This window comes from Rousettus aegyptiacus, unplaced genomic scaffold (assembly GCF_014176215.1).
Source record: "Rousettus aegyptiacus isolate mRouAeg1 unplaced genomic scaffold, mRouAeg1.p scaffold_m13_p_15, whole genome shotgun sequence".
Classification (NCBI taxonomy): Eukaryota; Metazoa; Chordata; class Mammalia; order Chiroptera; family Pteropodidae; genus Rousettus; species Rousettus aegyptiacus.
Window position 1 is genome coordinate 22,486,618 of NW_023416290.1, and position 27,416 is coordinate 22,514,033.

The 27,416-nt window shown below is 30.3% G+C and overlaps 1 protein-coding gene across 11 annotated transcripts in view; it reads right to left on the minus strand.

Annotated features, from left to right (window-relative positions):
• The window catches only part of SNTG1 (syntrophin gamma 1), a 746,957-nt gene that overhangs the window by 493,502 nt on the left and 226,039 nt on the right, over positions 1-27,416 (minus strand). Inside the window, exon 1 of one of the 11 annotated variants that reach the window (XM_036232860.1) lies at positions 11,322-11,456. The exons of the other annotated variants lie outside the window; for them this stretch is intronic. The gene's annotated coding sequence lies outside the window, so the exon portion shown is untranslated. Of the gene's footprint in view, positions 1-11,321; positions 11,457-27,416 lie in introns of those variants that run through there. 11 annotated transcript variants of the gene reach the window in all.

The window sequence follows — 27,416 nt, forward strand, 5'->3', positions numbered from 1 at the left end:
CTGGTTCTGACATCAAAAGCAAAAGCAAAAGCAAATGAGGTTACATCAAACTAAACACCTTCTTCACAGAATAGGAAACCATTAAAAAAGTCAAAAACAACCTAATAAATAAGATAAAGTGTTCGCAAATCATATGTCTGAATAGGGTGTAATATTCAAAGCTATAAGAACTCATACAACTCAACAGCATAGAAACAAATAGTCCACTTACATATGGACAGAAGATATGAGTAAGTATTTTTCTAAAGAATACATAAAGATGGACATCAAGTACATAAAATGATGTTCAAAATCATTAATCATCAGAAAAATGGAAATAGAAATCACAATGAAATATCACCTCAAACTGTTAAAATAACTATTATTAGAAAGACAAGAAATAAGAAGTATTGGTGAGGGTGTGGAGATAAGGAAATTCTTGTATACTGTTGGTGGGAATTTAAATTGGTATATAGCCACCATGGAAAACAGTATGGGGATTCCTTCAAAAATTAAAAATAGAACGACCATATGATTCAGAAATTCAACTTCTGGATATTTATCTGAAGAAAACAAATCACTAACTCAAAAAAGTGTATGCACACCTGTGTTCACTAAAGCATGTTTTATAATAGCCAAAATATGAAAACAACTAAAGTGCCTATCGTGAATGAATGAATGAATAAATAAACTGGGAATATATAAATACTATTGAACCATGAAAGAATGAAATCTTTCCATTTGAAACACCATGGATGAAACTTAAGTGAAATGTCAGCGAAAGAAAGAAAAGTATCATCAAGTACCATTTGATTACTCTTATATCTGGAAACTAATGCTCATTTATACAGAGAGCAGATTAGTGGTTGCCAGAGATCAGGGTTGGGATGTGGAAGAAATGGGTGAACTTTTTCTTTTTTAGTTTAAATTTAATTTAAAACATAGAAAATCATAATAAATCTGTAAATAGTAAGAAGATTGGATCACCTGTGAAAATTCTATGGAAATAAAAAGCCCTGGGCCTTCTTGGTGAATTCTACCAAATGCTTAAGAAAGAAATAAAAATGTATCTAAATATTAAAGTAAAAAAGTAAAATTCTCTCTGCAGATGATAAGATACTATATATAGAAAACCCTAAAGATTATACACATACACACATATACACAAATAGTTAGAACTAATAAACCTATTCAGCAAATCAACAGTGTACAAAGTGAACAAACAAAAGTAACTGTATGTACATGTGCTAACAATGTATATTTTAAATAAAAATTATAAAATAAATTTTATTTAAATAACATCAAAAGGACAAAATACTTAGAAATAAACTTAACCATAGAGTTGAAGACTTACACAATGAAAACTAAAAAACAAATTGCTAAAAGATATTTAAGAAGATGTAAATACACAGAAATTCTTTCTATGTTCATGAATTAGAACACTTAATATTGTTAAGATGTCAGTACTATTGAAGGTGAACTATAGATTCAATGCAATCCATATGAAAATCTCAATGGTATTTTTTTTTTGCAGTAATGGAAAGTTCAATTCTAAAATTAATATGGAATCACAACATATCCCAAATAACCAAAAATATCTTGAATAAAGAAGATTAAATGTGAAAGATTTCAAAACTTATTACAAAGACACAATAATCAAGAGTCTTTTTGGTACTGGAATTGAATAGGAAGACCAGCAATTAAAGCCTCACATATATGGTCAAATGAATTCGATGAGTGCCAAAATTATTTAATGGGAAAGAAGAGTCTATTCAGTCTTTTCAACAAATTGTTTTGGGGAATTTGGATATTTACATGAAAAAAAATGAAGCTGGACCTTTTCCTAATACCCTGTGCAAACATCTAAAAACAATGACTTACATGTAAGACATAACACTAAAAAATTCTTAGAAGAAAACATAGATTAAAAGATTCAAAACTCTGGATTTTACAATAATTTCTTAGATGTGACACCATATGCATAGCCAGCAAAGAAAAAAAAAATAGACAAAGTGAATTTTGTTAATATTCAAAACATCCTAAAGTAAAGAGTAAATTTAGTAAATTTACTTCATACAAAATTCAACTGCATTTCTATGCACTAACATGAAACAAGTAAAAACTAAAATAAAAAATGCAATGTTATTTACTATCATCCCAAAGAACTATTTAGACATATAACAAATATGCTCAGCAACTACACAGTGAGAGTACAAAATGCTAAAAAGACTTAAATAAATGGATTACATAACTTGTTTACAGATTGGAGGATAATATGCTGATGCAAGCTAAATATCTGTGCTTAGTGGGCATGAAACTATCATGTAAGTTTAATCACTTCACTTAGTTAAGCTAAGCAATGTTAATTCAATTCTACTCTTTTCAGTTACAAAAAAATTAAAAAAATAAACTCTACCTAACACTAAATACAAAAATGAAACATAATAGAATAGGTCAGTATGCAGAGGCCACTGAAAGACTTGAATGTATTATTACTAACATGCCTATGTTGGTCTTTGTCTCGAATAAATCATTAGACTTAAAAGTGTTTTCAATATATTCATATATCAGTTTGCTAAAGCTTCATTCCTTTCACTGACTGCACTGTGATATGAAATAATCTTTACAAGAAGATAATTTGCTACAATAAGATGAATGGAAGTTCTTGGTTGGGGATGGGAATTAATTTTTAAGTTAAATTGACTTCACTTAATTAAATAGAGCAATATTAAGTCATTTGTACTCTTGGTAAATGAAACTATATTTGTGAAGCTCATCACTGTGGAATGTAACACTGCTCTACTCTAAAGATTAAAAACACCTGATATAAAGTTTAAGGTTTTCTTAAAAATGAGAAAAAAAAATTGTTTTTTCCCCCCTAAAAAAGAAAAAGGTATAGTTTCTGTGGGAAAAGTGGTTGCTATTCTCTTAATTTGTGATACATATAAAATAGCTAAAGGCAAATTTAAAAACTTGTGAATAAGAAATGACTGATTCTTGATCAGAAATTTAGAAAACTATTTAGTAAAAGATGAAAGATATATATGATTTGAAGAGAAATCAGAGTATGAGAAATATTTAGAATAATAAACTTTATACATTTATAAAGTCATAATTTTTAAGATGGACAAAATGCATATTTCCAACTGCTGACATTATTATATTATATATATAATATAATATATATATTATATATAATATATATAATTCACCAATTATTTGAGCATCTACTAGGTACTCAATACTTTTCTAGAGTCTCTGAATGCAGAAGAGAAAGAATACACATGTGCAAATAAATAAAATTTACATAGTATGTGATATGTTATATGCGCCAAAGAGAATTACAAATATCCCCTAATGATTTAAAATGTGTTTATGTGTAGCTTACTTAAAAACCTACATACTTTTAAATGTCTTTTGATTTTTTATTTTATCATTTTAGAGAATGTCTGATAGTTATGACTTTAACTTGACAAGTACTAGTAAATAGGATTTGCCATGTCATCTGCTATTCATCCTTGTCAATTTAGAATTATATATTCTCTGAAAAAAAGTAATTCCTTTCAGAATTTGATACTGGAACAGGTATATGAACTTTGTTCATTTGCAAAGTTCTTTGTAGCTTCTCACCATGTCATATAAACAATAGTAAAACATCTGAATAGCAGCAGAGTAATATTTTATTATCCTTAACCATTTAAGTTTATATATGAAAAAAAGTATTTTCATGTTAATTTTTACTTATGACCACATTGTAAGCACATTTAGCAAGTCTATGATGATACAGAGCACAGAAAAGGTATCTATTTTTCTATAAAGGTCTCTGAGATCAAGGAGAACATTAAAATGGTTAAAAGAAAATTTTTAAAAAAATAAGCAAACGGAAGATATAGATCAACCTCCAAATTTGTATTTCAGTTCAATAATTTATAGTGTTAAGGGCTACAACTGTAGCAATACAATTCTTTTCTTAAAAGAGGTAGAATTCAAAAGGTGATTTTTTTAATTGTTAATTTTTTTATTTTATACTTTTGATTTTCAAACTATAATTACAATAATCTGTTATTATAATGAGCTATTATATAGCCACATTTGAAAAGTTAATTTAAACAAAATCCTAAAAAGAAACTGTTAATTCTTCATTTTTCTTTAAGAAGCTTGCAAAAATAGGAAGACACAAATTTTAGAAATATTATATTTCATATACTCAGCAGCAACAGTAAAATATAAATTGTTCTTTTGTCAATATTCAACATATTATGATTAGGTAGATACTTTTCAAATTTTAAAACAAAAATATGAGACCCTGGCTGTAAATGAAATCAGTCTATTTGTTAAAAAGTAGGTGAAATAACTGGTTGAGTTGAGGAGAGATATTTTCTTTTCTGTTGCTGTGACAAAGAATTTGGAAATAAGGAAAGGCGTTACTGGATAGTGAGGGAAAGGGCCTCTCTTCTGAAGTGGGAGCTAGGATCTAGGCCATGAGGAATCTGGCAAGTTGAATCTAGAAGTAAATGATTATTAGTAAAAGGCTGGAACTATTTACCCCTAAAGTAGCTAAAACACACTGTTCTCCTTCCTTTTATTTTCCTTGAACTATTAGAGAGGTCTTCCTAAATGTTTTGAGGTGATCTTAGCTGTGCCTTGTAGTGAGGTATGAGAGAAATTGTGTATGTTTAAGTTCCCATTACGTAGTAAAGGAAGCAGCCACTGAAGTTAGGATAATTGAGACGTTTCTTCCTGAGGGAATTCCAGGAGCAGTCAGATGGCAAGAGCAAAATCAGATTACCATGTAATTAAGAAGGAGTGACTAGGCTGATTTAGAGTAGAATGATTTGGCTTCACATATGTAGCACAGATATCCCCTTTCTAACTCAGCTCCCTAAATAAGATAGAGCTTAAGGGCTAAGGACTTATATGATAATAGAAGATGAAATCCTACTAGCCATTATATGGTACATAATTAACCAGTGGACTTCAGGGTCAACTCTTGCTGCTGCCTCATTTTCCTCCAGGCTTTTTTATACTGCTTGCCCACCCTACACTGATTTACTGAGCTGCCCTGATGAGAACTCGTGTGATTGATTCTCCGATCTAATATATTTCTTTCAACAGCTTATTTTGCCCCCAAAGTGAGTGGTAGTCAAGTTAAGCTTTCCACCTTTCCTGGTTGTAACTTCTACAACTTTAATTCAATCACATGACAACTTTTTCTCCTCTTGCTCTTCTTCTTCCTTCCCTCTCCTTGTCTGAGTTCCATTCCTCTTTCCTTCATTCTTATAAAGCAGTTGAGGCCAAATTGTGGAGGATTTTGAATACCTGTCTAAGATTATGAACTTTATCAATGTACAATAGGGAATGAATTGGGTTTTTAAAGCTGATCCCTCTTAATCTAACTTATAATCATGTCTTCTGCCCTTTAAATATTTATTTAACCTTTTTTTTTTTTTTTTTGATTCTTCCATACTCTTTTGGTAACTCTTTTCACTAAATAGGCTTTCAGGTCTAGAGCCTATTTTACTATATCCACTTAAAAATCAATCCTGGATTTACACCAGTAGATCAGAGATTTTCTTAAACTCAAGGTAAACATATAAAGCATACATTTCTTCTTATATAAAAGTCCTCAAAATCAATGTGTAATTGAAAGTTAGCTTTTTCCTACCTGAAACACATCCATTTCCACATATCCCATCTCCATCAATGGTACTATCTATAACAGTCTTCTAAGCAAGGAAACTAAGCTTTTTATTTTATTTCTTCCTTCATCTTGGTCCTCCACATTCAGTGGGTCATTAAGTTTTATTAAAATTTCTACATAATTACTTTTCAAACTTATATATCCCCTAATTATTTTCACCTCCTTTGGCCACTATTTCAGTTGATTCTGCCATCATTGCATGCTTAGACTTCTATAGCCATAGAAATACTGATAGTCCATATAAAAATCCTGATTTGCACTGTCTCCTGCTGCTAAAGTTATATTTCTGAGTTACAAACATGTAATCTTTTTAAAAAGCAAATATGTAATCATATGACTCTTCAAGTCCTCTCTCATGGATCTCCATCACCTTCAGGACACAATTGATATCACTTGGCATAATATTATTGTCCTTAATGATCTGTCTATAAGCATTGACTTAACAATCTCATGTCAATTTTACTATTCTGAAGTTATTATCACTCTTAATGTGAAGTCCTCTCTTTGCACCAGTATTAATTTTCACTGATGGTTGCATCTGCCTGGACTCTGTTATCCTGTACCCCTTAACCTCTAATCTTTTCTCCAAGCTTGCTCCCATTTGTTTTCCAAAACTTCTTCATAAAGTATTCTCTAGTCTATATGTTCAAGTTTTGCTTTCTCTAAGAAGTACTGTGGCTAGTCTGTGGTTTTACAAGACCACATATATACAAGACCATATACACACACACACATTTATACATACACGTACACACACATGTGTGTATGTGTGTGTGTGTGTGTATATATATACACACATACACACATATATATATGATGTCAACTTTAAAATGCATAAAAGTATATTATAAAGTAATTACGAGTTATGTATATTGCTATTCAGGGAGTTTTATACATATATTTCAGAAAAATCACAACTACACATTTTGTTATTCAGAGAAATTTAATAACACATGTTATTTTACTTATATTTCATTCACCATGAAATGTAAAACTTAAACCACATTCTAATCTGTAATATAAAATTAAAGTACAGAAAGGAAAAACATGTCAGAGCCTCTAAATAACTAGGGTAAATCTTGAGCAATCCTTGTGACCTTTTAAAAAAACAGGCATTTTCTTGGAAAGAGGTAATTGTTTGATAAAAATAGCATTTTCCCTTTGAAATTAGAGCTGCCATTAGAGTAGGTATATTTATATCATTCCTTTCACACAAAAATTTCATATATAATTAAAAATCAATTTGCAATGGCAAAATCTATGTGTCAGAAACTGAATTCAATCCCATAAGATTCTGAGGACCGTCTAGAAACAGTCTCCATTCCATAAAAAGTAATATTTTTCTCAAAATACTGGTAGCAAACTGCATCAGAAATTAAGTGTAATAACAAAGAGCATGTTTTTCTTTTATTAGAAAAACCAGCAAACACATCATTTGATATGACTCATATGAATGTCAAACATGCAGAGTTTTCTGCATTTTTGTTCTGAATTAAATAAAATTGATCCCAGCTGATACCTTATTTTAAATCTATCAGGTAAGTGCCTTTTTAGGTAATTTAGCTCATTTTCAGTAGTAAAGAAAGCTGCAGCTAGATTCTGAAAAAATATAGTTTAATTTCTCATTCTATCTAATTATTCCTGATCAAACTAATTAAAGCCTCTGTACTGTGGTTCCCTTTCACATATGATGAGATTAGTAAGACCAATGAGACAGGGTAAGTTTGTGGGAAGAATGAGAGAATGTCTGTGAAAGTATCATAGAAACACAAGATACTGCTATTGAATAGAAATGGTTGATATAATCAAATAAACAACTATAAGCATATAGCTTTTAGTTTCATTGAAAATTCAAAATAATTATACCTATTTTATTTCACTTTTTATTCATATATCAAATATTAATTTTTCCTAAACATGGAATAACGATTTGAACTAAAGTCAATTTTTCTTTTTTTATCAACCCAAATTGCATGAGATTACAGTAAAGATAATAGAAAAACAAATCAAAATCTACAAAAAACAGGAGAGAACACAGCAAAATTTTCTAAGTCAAAAATCAGATGGTTGATGGGTACTTTTTTTGAAGGCCAATGAATGCTTAAGTCTGTTCTAAACCAGCAGTTGGCAAAGAACAAATAAAAAAGTTTATATTATAGAATTTCTATACAGCTAGGAAAAGTAGAAAATAGGTAAATCTAAAAGTATTGCCACAAGTGGGACTGAAAATAAGACTGACTTAAGGCTATCTGAAGAATTAAGGCAAAAACTCATAGAACATATTTGCAACAAAAATACAACTGGAAAAAGAAATATTTAAAGTATGTAAAAAAATCAATAAAGATAAAGACAAATAACCCACTTGAAAAATGAAAATAGGACAACGGGCATTTTAGAGAAGAATAAACTCAAATGGCCAGTAGTGATATCAAATGACATCAAATCATGTGATATTAAATCAAAATAATATCAAATTGTGTTTATGGGTTTCCAGGCAAAGGCAAATTATATTCACACCACAATGTCATTCACAACCATCAAACTGGAAATCACTCATGCAATAAATGTCTGTGACTAAGTAGAGCAATTGATTTGTACACTCTAATAAGAACACAAATTGGTAAAATCACTATGGAAAATAGTCTCATGTTATTTATTATAGTTCAAGGTATTTATATCTGAAGTCCCAACAATTATGTTGTCAGATACATACCCAATTAAAACAAAACAAAACAAAACAAAACAAAGCAAAATCACTGTATATGTGCATCAAACATACCAGAATGTTTGTTCATCAAAAGTATTTTTATAATCACAAGAAACTTAAGGAAAATAAAGATATGTCAATCAAAAATAACAGAAAACTGCAGTATTACTGCAATGAAAGGTTGGTTGCAACAGTGAAAATGAATTAACTACAGCTACATGAAACAATATAGGTAACTCAGAAATGTGCACAGGTACTCAATAATTGCAGTTAAAAAATTAAGAAACTCTCGACTTCCTATTTTACATTATTTTATGGATTCCATTAGCTTTGCTAAACAGAACTGCTCATGCTCCACTGCCATAATAATAGCATCCACTGAGCATAGTCAGTCATCAGAGGTTCTGCCCAGTGCTCTCCTTCAGCATTCTCAGGATCACTTCATACCCTAAAATGTATTTATAACCCAAAGAGTTATTGTGTATATGGACCACATCTGTCAATATGTACTGTATTAGAAAGTAAATTGAAAAATTAAAAAATATATATATTTATGAATTCATTTAAAAATAACAGTTAACCTATTATATCTTAACATAAATAATACATTCTTATAAAAATAACTTTTTCATAGCAAAATAAATTACTGAAAATGTCATTGTTAGTTATATTTTCTTTTTGTAAATCTAATGTCTGACTTAAGAGACACAGTGAAATCATTTTATTTGCTTCTCCACTGTATCTATTGTGATATGTTGTTTTGAGTAAAGTTGATGCAGTAGATATGTTTCTCCACATCTAATTTTATTTTGAAAGCTTGTATTTTATTATTAAAAATAAATACTGGCACTCGTTTTCTTTGAATTAATAAGCTCATTTTGTTCATTTTAGAAAAACTGTCTGCCAAATACTGAAGGCTGAATAACTATATTTAATTTGTCAGTCCTATTTTCAAGTAATAATGGAGTTTCATGAAAAACTTGTTTAGGTCTCAATTAAGTCTCTTAAGCATTTTCCCTTGCCATAATCATTGTTCTTTGGTATACTTCAGAGTGTTGAATGCATAGTTCCAATTTCCTAACAGAAAATATTAAAAGAATATATACTCGATGATGGAAATTTAATAAAATTATATAAAATTATATTTTTTCTGTTTCATCAGTGGCAGTTTTAGATATAATTAGTATCTTTTTTTTAAATGTACATATGTAGCAATGAAGAATATCATAACTATTCTATAGTTTGGTGCCACTGCCTTGATTCATGCTAAGGCACCAGAGGCTTTACCCATACCATTGCTTTTTCACCATTGGAGCAAGCATAAACATAGTGCAGTAGGCAACTAAAAACAATATTTTTATGTAGTTTTGACTTCTCAGACTTGCTGAAAGGATCTCAGATGATGTTCCCTCGCCCAAAGTTCTGTGGATACTGCTTTAATAACTATTATGAGAATGAACTGAACCCCAAATGAACTTATAAGCAAGTCTTAGAAGAAAATATTATATATGTTGCACATGAGAAAGTAATAAATTACATGACATTCCAAAGTGCTCTGGGAACTCAGGGAGAGGTAAAATTATATCCCTCTTAGGATCATGGGAAAGCCCTTTTAGAGGAAATAATGTTTTGCAAATTTGGAAATTCAGGGGCTGATTCTTCAAACAGACATTAGAGGAGCAAATGTGGGGAAAAGAGAACATTTCGGTATATGAACTAAAAATCAGGGACGTCAATGAAACTGATGATATTGTATGGCCAGACATAACCTTGGCAGCAGCTTGGTCTAAGGAATTGTTTCTGCTCACCTTTTGACTGGGTCAACTCAAACCATTAATTCTACATAACCAATTCCTTTTTTAGTTTCTGCTCTCTTTCACTATTATTTAAGGTTCAAAATTATTTTCAGAGTTGAGATAAAAACCAATGAAGTAATTCATTTAGGAAAAAAGTAGTTATGTTTGGCCTCCATTTTTGAGATATAGTGGAAATCTATGCTAAAATGTATTTAATATTGGTAAATGGGCATATTCTTAGTAAAATAATTCATATTTAAGTGAAGATTTTCAGTTAAGTAATAAGTTCAGAAAATCTATTCTTTTTCCTTAGATGCAGCCAAAATATTAGCATATGTAAGAAATAAATACATATCATATAAATTCAGAAACTTCTATATTTTCTAAGATTCTACACTTGGATACATGGCTCCACCATAATCTTTCTCTGAACATGGGAAAACATTTTACTGTCCAACAGAAGTAATCATCCTAGCTTAATACCTCAAACAACTAGAAAAGGAAAATAAACATCCCAAATTTGGCAGAACGCAGAAAAGATAAAGAACAGAAATAAATAAAATAGAAACTGAAAAAGACAATAGAAAACATAATAAAACTAAGAATTAGGATTTTTTTAGAGAGATAAAATTGACAACATTTAGGTAGACTAAGGAGAAAAAAGAGAGGAATAAAATAAGCAAAATTACAAATGAAAAAATAGAGATTACAACTTAAATACAAAAAGTACAAAGCAGTCACAGAAATATAAATACAAAGAATTGTGAGTCTATTAGTAATAATTGTACATCAAAAGTTAGATAACTTAAAGGAAATAGATAAATTTTAGAAATATAATAACATGGAAATGCAAAGGATCAGAAGAGCCTACCATGAACAATTATATATTAAATTAGATAATCAATATGAAATAGATAAATTTCTGGAAACAGAACCTACCAAGAATGCATGATGATGAAATAAAAAAATCTAAATAAATCATGACTAAAGAGAATGAAGTAGTAATCAAAAATCTTTCAACATAGAGCTCGACTTCATGGTTTCACAGGTGAGTTAAAAAAAAAAGACATTTAAAGAATTAATACTGATCCTTTTCAAACTCTTATAAAAAACATGAAGAGGAGGAAACATTCCTAACCTGATACTACGAGGCCAGCATTAACCTGAAACTAAGGCCAGATAAGGACACTGCAAGAAAAGATAATCACAAGTCACTATATCTGATAATATATAGATGCAAAAATTTATTTAAAAAAAATTGTAGAACACCTAAGTCAACATCATATTTAAAGGATCATATACCATGATCATGTGGGATATGTCCTATGAATGCAAGAATAATTGAACATATACAAATCAAGAAACAATATAGACTATATTAGTAGAGTGAAAGATAAAAATTATATAATCTTATCACTAGTTCAGAAAAGTGTTTTATAAAATTAAACACCATTTAATGAAAAAGCTCTCAACAAACTGGGTATAGAAAAAATGCATCTCAAATAAGTAAGTTCATATATGGCAAACATACTTCAAACATCATACTCAATAAGACAGTGGTGCCCACTTTCACTGAATTAATTCAACATAGTACTAGAAGCTGTAGCCAAAGAAGGCAAGAAAAAGAAATAGAAGGCAACCAAATCAGAAAGGAAAAAGTGAAATTATCTCTGCAGATGACATATCTTATATATAGAAGTCCTTAAATATTTTACCAAGAGACAGAATAAATAAACTCAGTAAATTTGCAAGATACAAAATCAACATACAAAAATTTCTATACATAAACAACAAACTATCTGAAAAAGAAATAAAGAGAACAACACAATTTACAATAGCTACAAACAATTAAATACCTAGGAATACATTTAACCAAAAAGGTAAAAGTCCTATGCTCAGAAAATTATAAGACATTGAATAAAGAAATTTAAGATGATACAAATAAATAGCAATGTATTTGGTGCTCATGGATAGGAAAGATTAACATTAATAAAATATCCATATAACCCAAAGCAATCTATAGATTCAATATAATCTTTATCTATTACCAATGGTATTTTTCACAGAACTAAAATAAGCAATCCTAAAATTTACATGGAACCATAAAAAAAAAAAACACCTAATAGCCATGGCAATCTTTAGAAGAAGGAACAAAATTGTAGGTATCATGCTACCTAATATCAAACTTTCTACAAGATTATAGTAATGGTACAAATATAAAAACAAAATAACATGGTACTGAAAGAAAAACAGACGCATAGATCAATGGAACGGAATAGAGGACCCAGAAATAAACCCACAGCTATATGGTCATTTAATCTATGACAAAGGAGGCAAGAATATACAATGGAGTAAAGATAGTCTGTTCAATAAAAGGTATTGAGAAAAATAAATAAATACATTTTTAAAAAATGGAACTAGACCATCTTCCTACACATCACATACTAGAATGAAATCAAAATGGACTAAAGACTTAAATGTAAGATCCCCAAAAGCATAAAACTCCTAGAAGAAAACCTAGGCAGTAAAACCTTTGATATTGCTGTTAGTAAGACTTTTTTCCAATATATCTCCTCGGGCAAGGAAAGGAGAACAAAAAATAAACAAATGAGACTATATAAAACTAAAAAGTTTTGCACAGCAAAGGAAATCATCAACAAACAAAAAGACAACCTACTGAATGATAGAAGATATTCATAAATGATATATCTGATAAGGGTTTAATATTCAAAATTTATTAGGTATTCAATATGTCTCAACATCAAACAAACAAACAATCCAATTGAAAATGGGCAGAGAACCTGAATAGACATTTCTCCAAAGAAGACACATGAATGGCTAATAGACATATGAAAAGATGCTCATCATCACTAATCACCAGTAAAATGCAAATTAAAACCTTACATCTATCAGAATGACTATCATCAATAAATTAACCACCAAAATGTGTTGGTGAGAATGTGAAGAAAAGGGAATCCTCGTGTACTGTTGGTGGGATTGCAAATTGGTGTGGCCACTATGCAAAACGGTGGAGGTTCTTCAAAATATTAAAAATAGAACAACCTATGGCCCAGTGATCCCACTTCTGGGTATTTATTCAGAGAATTCCAAAACACTAATTCAAAAAGATATATGCACTCCTATGTTGATTACAGAACTATTTACAATACCCAAGATATGGAAGCAAATGTCCTTTAATAGACAATTGGATAAAGAAGAGGTGGTACAATATGCAATGGAGTAATACTCTGCTATAAAAAAAGTACTATTCACTACTTATTGTGCTAGGTGAGTACCAGACTAATAAGAGGAAATAACTTCATAAATTATATAAATGTCTAACTAGTATACTGTATATGTGAAACTAATATAAAGTAATATTAAATAACAACAGTAATTGAAAAATCAAAAAAAGGCAAAAATAAGAGGTTGAAACTTCCAGGTATAAATCAATTAAGTCATGGGAATGTGGTATATGGCATAGACAATATAATCAATAATATCACGATAGCACTGTATGATGTCAGATGGTTTTTGGACTGGTCATGGTGATCGCTTATTTTGGAATATAAGTGTTGAATAATTATGGCATACACTGGAAACTAATATAGTACTGTATGTTAGCTATATTTTAATAAAAATTTTTAAATCAAAGACAGTAGCAGATGACAATTTGCTATTCCGAGAACATACATCTTATTCTACAAGGCATTCACACTCAGTTCTGCTTTATCCCTGAACAGTAGGCATTAAAATAAAGTATAGTGACATTTTATAAAAGAAAGAAATTCCACATAATTACTGTGCATTATTTATGGAATGTGGATATTATAATGATTTTGCCTGGCCCTACACATTGATTTCAAAATGAAACTATAATCGTTACATTTTTTTCTTCATTTTCAGATTAAATTAAATTGTTTCATTGGAAACATCCAAATACAATAAAACTGCTTTTGAAAATCCATTTAAGAAAAGGCATCCAAATTGGAAAGAAAGAAATAAAACACCACTATTTGCAGATGACATAATATTTATATATAGAAAACCCTAAATACTACATAGAATAATTGTAAGAACAAATAAATTCAATAAAGTTGCAAGATACAATATCCATATGCAAAAATCTGTTGTATTTCTATAGACTAATAACAAACTCTCAAAAGAAAATTTTAAAAATCCCATTTATTACATCATAGAAATAAATTTAAATAAGAAAGTTAAAGACCTATGTATTGAAAACAATAAGATATTAAGAAATAAAAAAAGATTTAATTAAATAGAAATACATTTTATGCTCAAAGATTTAAATAATCAATATTATCAAATTTCCATATTACATGAAGAATCTACAGATTCGATGCAATTTCTATCACAATCTGATGGCATTTTTCACATAAATAGAATCCTAAAATGTATATGAAACCACAAAAAAAGAAAAAACCCGATAGCTAAAACAATCTTGAGAAAGAACAAAGATGAAAGCATCAGACACCCTGATTTCAAACATTATAAAACTATAATAATTAAAACAGTATGATATTGGCATGATAACACACAGAGATCAATGAAACAGAACCAAGAGACCAGAAATAAATCCACATATATATGGTCAACTAATTTATGATACAGGACCCAAGAATATAAAATGAAGAAAGTCTCTTCAATAAATGGCATTGGGAAAACTCAACAGTCACAAGCAAAAGAATGGAACTTGATCACTATCTTATACCAGACACAAATAATAACTTAAAGACTTGAACGTGAGAACTGAAACCATAAAATGCCTAAGAGAAAACATAGGCAGTAAACTCCTTAATGTAGGACTTGACCTGTTTTAAAAATTTAACACCAAAAACAAAAGCAACAAAAGAAATATAAATAAGCATGAATGCATTAATCTAAAAAACTTCTACACAGCAAAAAAGAAATAAGAAAGAAAGAAAGAAAGAAAGAAAGGAAGGAAGGAAGGAAGGAAGGAAGGAAGGAAGGAAGGAAGGAAGGAAGGAAGGAAGAAAGGAAAGAAAGAAAGAAAGAAAGAAAGAAAGAAAGAAAGAAAGAAAGAAAGAAAGAAAAGATAACTTTTTATGTTGAGCATAAACATGTTTAAATTATTATCAGGGAATGCAAATCAAAACCATAATGAGAATCACCTCACACTTGTCGAAATGGTTATCATCAAAAGAACAACAAAAAAAGTGCTGACGAGGATGTGGAGAAAATGGAACTGTAATGCATTATTGGCGGGAATGTAAATTGGGGTAGAAGCTACAAAAAACAATATGAAGTGTCTTCAAAAAATTAAAAATAGAACTATCATATAAACCAGCAATTCCATATCTAGTTATTTATCCAAATAAAATGGAAACACTACTAGAAAAGATATATGCAAATCCATGTTCATTGCATTATTTACGATAAACAAGACATGAAAGCAACCTAAGTGCCTATCAACAGACAATTGGATAAATATGTGGTACATGTGTACAGTGGAACATTACTCAGCTATAAAAAGAATAAAATTTTGTCATTTGCACAACATGGACGTACTTAGAGAGCATTACGCTAAGTGAACTAAGTCAGATAGAGAAAGATACATTGAACGAACTGGTAATCGTTAGAGGCGGGGGTTGGGAGTTGGGGAAAATAGATGAAGAGTCAAAATGTAATAATTAAGAAATGTTAAATAATAAAACAAAAATGTCAGTCTATGGTCATGACATCTGATCTCAGATGCTAAGCAGGGTCGGGCCTGGATAGTACTTGGATGGGAGACCATCTAGAAAGACCAGGTTCTGTAGGCATTAAAAACAAAGAAACAAACAAAAACCAAGAACGTCAGCTGGATCGATGGTATTTAAACTACACCTCTGGGTCCTACATGAGTGCCTGGTAGAAACCTTGGGGTTACAGAAGGATGAGAAGGAATCAGGTTGGCAGTGACACATAAAAAATAATTTTAAAAAAGAAGTTTTTTTTGTTTGTTTGTTTGTTTTTATGAACAGAGAATGAAGAGAAAAATCAGTTGTGTAGACAGCCAATAAGAAACCGAGGTTGAATCCTACTACCCAAAACCTCATCACCACCTTCTCTCTGCAAATGCAAAGACCCTTACTGACATTGTTAGACTTTAACTCCCTCAAAAGGAATTTTTTAAATTGGGACTATTCTATAAAAGCGAATTGACCTACTTATTTCTTCCTTCAAAGGACATTTGTGCATAGGTGTAATAAATTACATAGAAATGTATTTTTTATCATTTTATCTTGTCAGCATAAGAATCTATGAAGGTGGACTAAGTCAAGGAATGCAAAATATGTTTCTATTTTCTAAAAGAAAAATTAGAGAAATAAAAAGGAAAGCATCGAGCCTCTCTTAATTAATTCCTATTTTTCTTTTGACTTCCAGAACAAGGATACCCCAACTACACACACAGACACACATGCACACAAATCCAAATATAATTATGCCTTTTTCTATATTTACCTTTTAATTTTTTTATATTTCTTTTAATTCTTTGCATTACATATTTTGAAACTCTCTTAAGTGTTGTTTAAACATTTCTTCTTGATGAATCAACATGTTTATCATTAAATAACACTTTTTATTCAATTAGTACTCCTTATTTTGACTTGTACTTCACTAATATTAATGTAGCCATAACAAGTTTCTTATGCTTTATGTTCGCATAATACATATTTTTTCATCTTTTTACTTTCAAGTTACCAGTTTTGAGTTTAAAATCAGTCTTTGTATTTAAAGAACAGATTTTGGGGGGATAACATTTAATTATGTTTTCTATTTGTTGCCTCACTTCTCTATGCTCCTTTTCTTCCTATTTAAACTTATTTAAATATTAATGTTATTATATTGTTTTAGCTGTATTGGATTTTTAGTGACTTATTTTATCATAATTTTAGCAATTCCCTATATAAAATATGCATTTTTAATTTGTTCTTTCTCATTATACTATGTCATATTTACTGGACAATCCTAGTAATGTAATTTCATTCACCTCCAATTCAATTTTTTCTGCTACTTTTTCATAAATTTTTCTTAAATCATAAATAGTACATTAAATAATCTTTGTTGCAGTAGCCAATTTATTTTGAAATTTTTAAAAAGGAAAAATTGTATTTAATCATATATTCATCATTTCTTGTGTTCTTCATTATTTTTTTGTTAATTTCAAGTATATAGTACATTGGTTAGACATTTATATAGTTTATGAAATGATCCTTCTGATTGCTCTTTTTCCCCTCTGGCTCTACATCTAGCTATTACATTACTCCTGACTGCATTCGCTACCGCATGCTCCCTATCCCCATGACCGTCCATCAACTACTAATTTGTACTTCTTTAACCCTTCACCACTTTCTCCTGCCCCCACCAATCCCCTTCCCTCTGGCCATCACCAGATTGTCCTCTATATTTGTGGGTCCATTTTTGATTAATTTGGTTTTTTTGGTCCTTAGATTCCTTATATAAGCAAAATCATATGATATTTACCTTTTTCCGTCTGATTTATTTTGTTCAGCATAATAACCTCTAGGTAATGGTAAATGGTAGGATTTCATTTTTTAATGGCTGAATAATATTCCATTGTGTTTATGATCCATAACTTCTTTATGTAATCATCTGTTGATGGGCATTTACACCGCTTCCATATCTTGGCTAAGGTAAATTGTGCTGTCATGAACATAGGGATGCATAGGCCTTTACAAATTATTGTTGTTTTGGTTTTCTTTGGATAAATATCCAGAAGTGCAATTGCTAGGTCAAAAGGTAGATCCGTTTAAATTTTTGGAGAAACCACCCGACTGTTTTCTATAGTGACTATACCAATTTGCAATCCCACCAATAGTGTATGAAAGTTCCTTTTCCTCCACATCCTTGCCATCACTTGTTGTTCTTTGATTTATTGATCGTAGCCATTCTAAGAGGTGTGAGGTGATATCTCATTATGGGTTTAATTTGCATTTCTCTGATGATTAATGACCTTGAGCATATTTTCATAGTCTATTGGTCATTTGTATTTCCTCCTTGGAGAAGTGTCTATTCAGGTCTTCTTCCCATTTTTTAATTGGATTGTTTGTTTTTATGTTGTTGAGTTGTATGAGTTCTTTATATATTTTGTATATTAGTCCCTTATTAGATGTATCATAAGCGAATATCTTCTCCCATTCAGTAGGTTTTTTATTTTGTCGATGGTTTCTTTGCTGTGCAAAAACTTTTTGGCTGAATGTAGTCCTATTTGTTTATTTATTTATTTTTTTGTTTCCCTTACTCCAGGAGATATATCCAGAAGGAAATTATTAGTAGCAATATCAAAGAAATTACTGCCTATGTTTTCTTCTAAATGTTTTATTGTTTTGGGTCTTACATTTAAGTCTTTAATCCATTTTGTGTCTATTTTTGCATATGGTGTAAGAAGTTGGTCCAGTTTATTATTTTTGTATGTATCTGTTCAATTTCCCAAAACTATCTATCCATTAAATCTTGATGGTCAAAATTTTCATTTCAATTTTTAAAGAAAGAATTTTGAGTGAGATTTTTATTTTTCTTTCATTACATTTTCTATTATCTTCTAACATATAAGTTTTTGATAAAAAATTAGGAGACATTTATAACTTTGTTTTCTGTACATAATGTCTTATTTTCTCTGCATTTTAAAATTTTGTGTTTATTATGATAACATTATTAAGTTTGAATATACAAAATAAAATAAACTGAACACATTTAAAATTCATGAATTTCTTAACATTGACAAATTGACAAATTCTGACAAGTATAGAACTGTGAAATATATTCCATTATCTTCTAATATTTTTTGTGTGCTTTTGTATTCTTTCTCTTTAATTCATCCCTGCCTTTCAATAGATTTCTCAGAATAAACTTCATTTAATTTATTTTACTACATATTATTTTGTACTTTTTAGAGATATAAATGACAGGAAATACATAATATGTATTTTTAAATCTGTTTTCTTTCACTCAGCATGATTATTGTGAGATTCACCAATGTTGTGTTATAAATAGTTCATTCTTTTTATTACTGAATAATACACAAGTGTACAAATACATCAAGTCAAATTTGATCATTTATTCATCAGCTATTAGGCAACTAGTTCATAGGTTTTGACAAACAAAGCTGCTATGAACATTTTTGCACAAAATGCATACTTACCTATTTAAGAAACTACCAAATTTATACCTAAAGTGGTGCATCATGTTGTTTTCCCAGTAGCAGTGCAGTAGAGTTTCATTTGCTCTACAGTATTGCCAACACTCAGTATGATCAGTCTCTTTAATATTAACTATTCTAATTGGTGAGTAGTGGTATATTATGTTTTTGAAATCCACATTTCCATAATGACTAATGATTTGAGCATCTTTTTTGTGATTATTTGTCATGTTCACGTCTTCTTTGATGTAGTGTCTAACTGTTCAAAACTTTGCCCATTTTTTAGGTTGTCTGTTTTCCTATTAAGGCATACCTAAGAGATACTGTTGGCTTAATTCCAGACCACTGCCAATTAAATAAATATTGCAATAAAGAGAGTCACACAACTTTTGGTTTCCCAGAGCATTAAATTTATGTTTATACTATATGGCAGTCTATTAAGTGTATGATAGCATGGTGTCTAAAATATGTATGTACCTTAATTCAAAAAATACTTTATTGCTAAAATTTACTGACCATCTAAGCCATTAGCAAGTCCTAATCTTTTTGCTACTGAAAGATCTTGTCTCAGTGTTGATGAAAACACAATATTTGCAATACGCAATAAAGCAAAATGCAACAAAATGAAGTATGCTAATAATTGTATTTTGAGAGTTCTTCATGTACTTTGAAAGTTCCTCACATATTTTGAAAACAAGTCTTTCATATTATATATGATTTGCAGATGTATTCTTCTAGTGTGTGGCTTGATTTTTCATTCTCTTAAAAGTATTTGTCAATAAGTAAGCAGAATGAATCTTAATCTAAACATCTAACCATATCTAAAAATTAATTCAAAAGTTAACAGAAACCAAATATAAATCTCAAAAACATAATATTTATAAATATAACATTCATAAAACATAGGAGAAAAGCTTTATGCAAAAATTCTTAGTTATAAAATACAAAACACAATTATAAAAAAGAAGACTTTGATGAATTGGACTTATAACTAAGATTCATTCTGTTTACTTATGGATATTAAATTATTTCATTACTATTTGTTAAAAAGATGATCTTTTCCTCAGTGAATTATCTTTGTAACTTTGTTGAAAACAAATAGTGTGACTCTAACTTAGATTCTCAAATCTGTTCCATTGAATTCTTTGTCTGTCTTTATACCAGTACCATAATGTCTTGACTACCACAGCTTTATTTTAAGCCTTAAAATCAGGCAGTACTACAATTTCATTTCTGGCAGGATGGCGAATCTGATCTTGCCTGAAATGAAACTCTACTCCTCACAAAATATTGGAACATAGAATTTTCCTATAACCTTCATCTAGTTTCCCTAAGGTTAACATTCTAAATAACCACACAAGAAGTTAGCACTGATACATTACTATTAACCAAATACAGACTTTATTCTGATTTCACATTTTTTTCACTATTATCCTTTTACTGTTCCAGAATCCAATCCAGAACACCACATTTTATTTAGGCATTATGACTCCTTCGTCTACTCCAGTCTACAGAATTTTTTCCCAGGATTTTCTTGGTTCTCGACCTTGATAATTTTAACCAATATCGTTTAGGTAATTTGTAGAAGTTTTCTCAATTTTTCATGATCTGACATCTTCTATTGACTAGGCTAGGTTTCTGGATTTTTGTAAAGAATACCACAAAGATAAATGCCCTTCATAGTTCATCATATCAGGAGGTCTAGGAGAGCATTAGGACTTATTAATGGTGATGTTTATTTTATATTGATCACTTGATTAAAGGTGGTGTCTGCCAGGGTTCTCTATCATAAAGTTATTATTTCTCCATTTATATACTTTATTTTTTGAAAGTGAGTCTTTAAGTCCAGCCCATACTCAAGAGAGAAGAATTAAGATTCATTTCTGTGAAAGAGATATATTTACTCTATATCATTTTGAATACTTCAAGAAGAATCTCGACACAATATACCTATTTTCTCAATCATTTTATATGACTATAAACCTATGTATATTTATTTTATACTTTAGGTATCCTGGTTGATATTTTAATTTTCTTTTTTTTTCTTTTCATTATTTTTAATGAACAATTTTATGGGTGTTGTCAAATGTATAGAATCACTAATCTGCCACCCAGGTACCATGCAGCAGTTCCATTACTTTCGAAGTTCTCTGTGTACTCTTTGCATTTAACCATTTCTGTCTTTGGTTTCATGCTAAGATTTTAGATAGAATATCAATAAGATAAATAAATTAAAAAATTGGAAAATTCGACTTCATAAAATTTTAAACTTTTGCTCTAAGACAAGTCAAAGATTGAGAGAAATATTTGCAAATCACATATATGATAAATATCTTGTATCCAGAAACATAAAGAAATATTAAAACTCAAAAATAAAAGAGAATGTCAGAAGACTCAAATGTACATTTAATCATAGAAGATAAAGAGATGACAAATAAAAGTAAAGGAAAATCTAAATTTTAACTACAACGAAAAGCTACCGCACAACTTTTAGAATCATTAACCTAAAAACAAGTTCAAAATTTGATATTATTAAATGGTGACAAATATATGGGGGCACATAGATGGTGGTAGGAAAAATGGTACAGCCACTCTGGAAAATAGTTTGGCAGCTTTTTATATAGGTAAACATATCTGACCATATGACCCAGCAATCCTACCCTTAAGTATTTATCAACTGAATTAAAACGTGTGTACACACACACACACACACACACACACACAAACCTATAGTATTATTTCTATTAGAATGCTTTTCCCTTCTAGCAAAGTAATATTAATTTATAGCAATGTAATTTTCTGTTTACTTCCAAAATTATTATTAAGTTCAAATAAATTATATATGTATATTTAATGATATTTTCTCAAATTTTCACCTACTATTTCATATAAAGATAGCTCGATTTATCCAATTTTTAAAATTTTAATTAGCATAGCTTATTTACTCTTTAACTGCATTCCAATTTTATTATTTACATATTTATTTGTTTATTATATGTGATACCTAATTGACCAAAAATTAAACCTAGATTTTTAAATTATTTAATGATTAAACTTCTTTGCTACTTTTTACAATATATAAAAATAAAAATATAAAGTAATTTTGTAATAAAAATATTTATTTATTTTATTTTAATGTTTTATTTTTATTTTAAATTCCATATAACACAAATATTATTCCAATATGCTATCATTACTTAAATAATTATTAGTAAAATATTTTTCATCCATTTCTTTGTATTAAGTCATTTACAGGATATCTTTATGTGTACTAGTCATATTTCAAGTGCTTAATATCCACATGAAGCTAGAAACTACTCTGTGGGACTATAGTGCTCTAGACTTTTCAGCAGCAATGGTCCAATCATCAGTCTCTCTTTGAGCATTCTCTTTTTATAATTTATAATCTCCTGGTTTTTCTTCTGCCTTCCTACCTCTCCTACTTCTTGGCTACTCTTCTTCTTCTTTAAGACCTCTATCTTCATTTTGTGGCCTATCCTTGGTTGAACTACCAATTCCAGTGGCTTTCTATCAAAATACTGCTGACTCCCACATTCTCTGCTCAAAGCAGCCCTCTCCTCTTAACTTCAGACTCTTATTTCCAAGTAAAATTCTAATTCCTCACCACTTCTCACTCTATTATGCCTGAACATGGCCCTTAAGGTCTGACATAATCTAGTGCCTACCTGCCTAATTGTTCTTCTCTTCTCCTAGCTTGCTGGGCACTTGTTACTCTGGCCTTTTTTTCATTTCTTAAATCACAGTGAGGTTTATCCTGTCTCAGTGTCTTTGCACAAGTTATTTTGTTTGGTGGTGGTTGTTATTATTATTATATTATTATTATTATGAAACAATCAACTCTACTTTTCTTTGTCTAAATTCTGTTGGGCAAGTAAAAATAATATTTTGGTTCATGGCAACTTTATTTAAAACTGAAAAACTCAGCATTAGCTTCTCGACAGAACCTCACAGCATTACCCCTTTTAAAAAAGACATGTAGACATTCAAGCTCCATCCCAAGAGATTCTTCATCAGTAAATCTGTAAAGAGGCACAGGAATTTTCAATAACGGAGTTTTTATTTTACTCTCATCTACAATTAGGGTTAAGAACCACCTGGTGATCTTGTGATATATTTCCTTTGTATAACAAATGGTTATGCATCAATTATTATAAAAATAATAAAAATGTAGAGAAGTTTTTCCCCCATGGACAAAATAGCAAACAAATGGAACTAATCTCAATAATTATATCTATTCAGATGTGTGTATTTCAAATGATCTGCTTTTATTCATAGACAACCTTATTAAAAGATTTGTCTATATTTTCTCCATTTGCTCATCTTTAAAAAATCTCATCTATCCATTCCAATCAAACTTTTTCCCTTCCTCTCATCCCAGATTTTGTACTTTATGGTTGTCAGAGCTCATAATATTGTGACACATCATAACGCACAGCAGCAACATTCATTATAGTTGACATATCTTTCATTCCTGAAGCACTGTATTTTCTTTGCTCTAGATATACCACATGTTACTGGTGTTTCTCCTACCTCACTATGCTTATTCTCATCACCTTTCTTGTTGTTCTTCCTCAACTGAATTTCTAAAACCTGGAGCATTGCAAGTTTTATACATATTTCCTCTAATCTAACTAGACTCTCTCCATATGGCTTCCTCCACTCCTTTGTCATTAAACATTATTTATATGTCAGTGGCATCCAAGCCCATTCTTTTTCTTGATCTCTACTCAAGATATCCAAGACTGCCTACTTGAATATTTCATAGGCACCTCAAATTTAGCATTCATACACGCACACACACATACACACACACACACACACACACAATTATTGATCCTTTTCCTTTACAAATATTTTTTCTTTATACATAAGAATAGACCCCGGTGCTTAAGTCTCAACCTACAGTTTCTCCACCTCTCACCTCTCAAATGCAATTCATTTACTCTTTTTTAATTGGTCTCTACAGTACTGTATGGAAACACATGATTCTCTCTATTGACATTGCTTCCGCAGTTTAAATCACCATAATTTTCCTCCATTTCTGAAGAACCTGCCTTAAGGTTTTCCCTGATAAAATTTTGGAATCTTGCTAGTCATTCCACAGTGTTATAATATGAGTCATGTTATGACATTTCCCACTTTAAAACTCTCCAATGCAATTTTATTGAATTTGTGATAAAATTATCCCTTTTTATCTACAATACCTTAAATAGTTTATACGCTGCTTAAACCACCAATCATCATGTCTTACCACTTCCTTTTGGGTTTACTGAGTGGACATCTTTTTTGCTAAGTGTAATGAGTTTGTCCTACTGCAAGCCTTCACCTTTACTGCTACCTATTCCTAAAATATTTTTTCCTCAGCTCAAATATCTCTTGCTCAGAGAAGCACTAATCCTCGATAACCTAACTTAGGTAATGTCTAGTCTTATACTTATCTCTATCGTGTTACCCTATTTTATTTTCCTTATAAAAATACCACTATCTGAAAGGCAGGTCCAAGATGGTGAAATAGGTGGATTCTGAGACAACAGCATCCTAAGAGACAACTGAGGGACAACTGAACAGCGTCTGCAAAACAAACAAAAAAAGAAACTTCATAGAGAAGGTTAGGAAACTATGAGAGCTTTTTAGGAGTTGAGGGAACATTCTAGGAATGAAAAAAAAAAAAAAAAAAAACAGTGACCATGATTGTTTACATTTCCTCTGCTCTCAGATAGAGATGGGAGCTCTATCCAGGTTCTCTGGCTAACGTTGAGGGTCTCTGTAGTATATGCCAAACCAGCCCTTCTGGAGCTAGATTCAGCAGGAAAAGAATGGTGCTATATAGCACATGTACATACCCCCCATACAGAGATTGATCCAGTGGGTGTGACAGGGCCCTATTGCACACATCCACACACACAAAAAAAGCTTCCCTTCCCAGAGACAGTGTGGAACTAGCACTACACTGCAGTACCTGCATGCAGGGATACCCCATCCAGAGAAAGAGTGGAGATAGTGGAGAGTGGCAATGCACATATATAGGACAGACCCTCCCAGAAAAATAATAAAACTAGTAAGGTGCTACTATGAGTACATAAGGCTGCCCTGCCCAGAGAAAGTGTGAAACTAACAAAGTGCTGCAATATGAGCACAATGCGCAGCCCTACTTGTATTTAAAGGGCAAGGAGGCACACATACAATAGGCTGCTCAGCCCAAACTTACTTCTTCCAGCTGAGTGACACACCAAGCACTACTCTTGTCCGACCCAAGTATGACTTACCTGACAAAACCACCTAGCACACATTCTACACACAAGTCACTTTCTCAGGATTAGAAGAGATAGTTACTTCATCTGTCTCACAGGAACAAAGACAGAAAGTCAAACAAAATAGGAAGGCAGAAGAATATGTCCCATATAAAGAAACAAGGAAAAAAAAAAAACCTGAGAAAAACTCTAATGAAACAAAAATAACAAAGTTGCCTGATAAAAGAGAGGTACTAGATTTCATGGGATAATTGCTTTGTGAGTTAAGTGGATTTCTGATCACTATGCTATACAACTGAAACTGGTATATTTGTATGTCAGCTATAATTTTAAAAAACTTATTGAATGCTATAATGTAAATATAAGCAACTAATTGTCTATTGTATATCAATAAAGCTAGAAAAAAAACAAAAAAAAACACATTGAGTGACAGAATGTATAAAAATACAAAAAATATATATTTTTAATATATATGTAAATAATTTTTGAAATTACCTATCTGCCTATAAAACACATTAGTTCAAAAGACAAACACACAGACTGAAAATGAAGGGATGAAAATAGATATTCCATGTAAACAGAAATGAAAAGTAGGCTGAGGTAGCAATACTAATATCAGACAAAATAGACTTTAAAAACAGAATGTAAAAGGAGAAAAAGAAGGATACTATGCAATGTTAACAGGGTCCATTTTAGAAGAAAATATAATAATTTTAAATATCTACACACTCAACAGAGAAGCATAGAAGTAAATAAAGTAAATATTAATGGACTTAAATAAATTAATAGTAATAAAATAAGAGTTGTGGACTTTAATACTCCATTTACCATATGGATAGATCATACAGAATATTAATAAAGAAATAATGGCCTTAAATGCCACAGTGGACCAGTAGAAATTAAGAAAACAACCCTATTTACACTTGCAGCAAAATGATAAAATACCTAGAAATAAATTTAACTGAGGAAGTGAAAAATCCATATTGTGAAAACTATAAGACACTGAAGAAAAAAATTGAAGAGTACAAAATAAATAGAAAGGTATACCATGATCATGGATTGAAAGAATTTAATATTGTTAAAATGAGCATGCTACTCAAAGCAATCTACAGAATCAATGCAATCCATATGGTAATATCAATGGCATTTTCAGAACTAGAATAAACAATCCTAATATTTATAAGCAATCCCCAAAATCATGACTAACTCAAGCAAAACTGAGAAAGAAGAGTTGGATTCATCAGGATCCCTAATTCTGAACTATAATACAAAGCTATAATGATCAAAATAGTATGATACTGTCACAAAAGCAGATATATAGATCATTAAACCAGAACTGAGAGCTCAGAAATAAATGTTACCTTAAATGGTCAATCACTCTATGACAAAGGCACTAAAATACACAGTAGAGAAGAGATAGTCTCTTCTACAAGTGATTTTGGAAAAACTGGACAGACACAAATATATAAGTATATAAATAAGTAAACTAAAATTGGATCACTCTCATATACCATATACAGAAATAAACTCATTTGGATTAAAATGTAAAAGAAAGACCTAGAACTATTAAACTCCTAGAAGAAAATATAAGTAGCAATCTCTGACATCAGTCTTAGTAATGCTTTTTTGAATATGATGCCTAGAGCAAGGGATACTGAAACAAAAATAAACAAATGGGCCTTTATGAATCTAAAAAGCTTCTTTGACACAGCAAATGATCAACAAAATGAAAAGACATTTGCTATTACTGAATGACAAAATATATTTATCAATGAAA